Consider the following 1,779-nt stretch of genomic DNA (forward strand, 5'->3'; position numbering starts at 1 on the left):
TTTATATCATATTTTCGAAAATATACTAACAATTAATGTGATTGATTCAAAAATTTGAAGTTTGTTACTTTCTTGTTAAGAAAGGTTCAATCTTTAAATTCTAGAATCTTATCTTGTAGTTTCTTGTTAGTTAAGTCATTTTAAAAATTAAATCTTTTTCAAAATATCTTTTTCTTAAAATTTTTTATCTTATCTTCTTATCATATCTTTTTCAAAAGATTTTTATCTTTTTCAAAATTTGATTTCAAAATATCTTATTTAACTTCTTATCTTCTTATCTTTTTCAATTTTGATTTCAAATCTTTTTCAATCAACTAACTAACTTTTTGTTTATCTTTTATCTTTTTCAAAACCACCTAACTACTTTTCCCTCTTCAAATTTTCGAAAATATCTCTCTTTCTCAAAAATTCTTTTTAATTAATTAATTGTTTCATGTTTTAATTTTAATTACATTTTATCTTTAATTTTCGAAAATTACTAACCTCTTTTTAAAATTTTTTTCGAAATTTCCCTCCTCTTTTCTTCTTCTATTTAATTATTTAATTACTAACACTTCTCTTCACCTCTCTTCATCCAAAAAATCCGAATCTCCTTCTTCATTCTTCTACCCCTTTCTTCTTCTACTAACATAAAGGAATCTCTATACTGTGACATAGAGGATTCCTCTTCTTTTCTTGTTTTCTTCTCTTTCATATGAGCAGGAACAAGGATAAAGGCACTCTTGTTGAAATTGATCCAGAACCTGAAAGGACTCTTAAGAGAAAATTAAGAGAAGCTAAATTAAATTATTCTAAAGGTAACCTTTCAGAAACATTAGAACAAGAGAAGGAGATGGCAGCCGAAAATAATAATAATGCAAGGAGAATGCTTGGGGACTTCACAAAGCCAACGTCCAAATTTGATGGAAGAAGCATCTCCATTCCTGCCATTGGAGCCAACAACTTTGAGCTTAAGCCTCAACTAGTTGCCTTAATGCAACAAAACTGCAAGTTTTATGGACTTCCATCTGAAGATCCCTATCAGTTTTTAACTGAGTTCTTGCAGATCTGTGAGACTGTAAAGACGAATGGAGTTGATCCTGAAGTCTACAGACTCATGCTTTTCCCTTTTGCTGTAAGAGACAGAGCTAGAATATGGTTGGATTCACAACCCAAGGATAGCCTGGACTCCTGGGATAAGCTGGTTACTGCCTTCTTGGATAAATTCTTTCCTCCTCAAAAGCTGAGCAAGCTGAGAGTGGATGTTCAAACCTTCAAACAAAAAGATGGTGAATCCATCTATGAAGCTTGGGAAAGATACAAGCAGCTGACCAAAAGATGTCCATCTGACATATTTTCAGAATGGACCATATTAGATATATTCTATTATGGTCTCTCTGAATTTTCGAAAATGTCATTGGACCATTCTGCAGGTGGATCTATTCACCTGAAGAAAACGCCTGAAGAGGCTCAAGAACTCATTGACATGGTTGCAAATAACCAATTCATGTACACTTCTGAGAGGAATTCCGTGAACAATGGGATACCTCAGAAGAAAGGAGTTCTTGAAATTGATACTCTGAATGCCATATTGGCTCAAAACAAAGTGTTGACTCAACAGGTCAACATAATCTCTCAAAATCTGAATGGATGGCAACATGCATCCAACAGTACTAGAGAGGCAGCTTCTGAAGAAGCTTATGATCCTGAGAACCCTGCCATGGCAGAGGTTAATTACATGGGTGAACCTTATGGAAACACCTATAACTCATCATGGAGAAATCATCCAAATTTCTCATG

General features: G+C 33.3%; 1 non-coding gene across 1 annotated transcript; it reads right to left on the reverse strand.

The window, feature by feature from the left end:
* Positions 1-1,228: 1,228 nt before the first annotated feature.
* On the reverse strand, positions 1,229-1,332 carry LOC130972325 (small nucleolar RNA R71). The gene has a single exon (XR_009083511.1). It is a non-coding gene; the product is annotated as a small nucleolar RNA R71 (small nucleolar RNA).
* Positions 1,333-1,779: the final 447 nt, after the last annotated feature.

This window comes from Arachis stenosperma, chromosome 3, assembly GCF_014773155.1.
Source record: "Arachis stenosperma cultivar V10309 chromosome 3, arast.V10309.gnm1.PFL2, whole genome shotgun sequence".
In the NCBI taxonomy this organism is placed as follows: domain Eukaryota; kingdom Viridiplantae; phylum Streptophyta; class Magnoliopsida; order Fabales; family Fabaceae; genus Arachis; species Arachis stenosperma.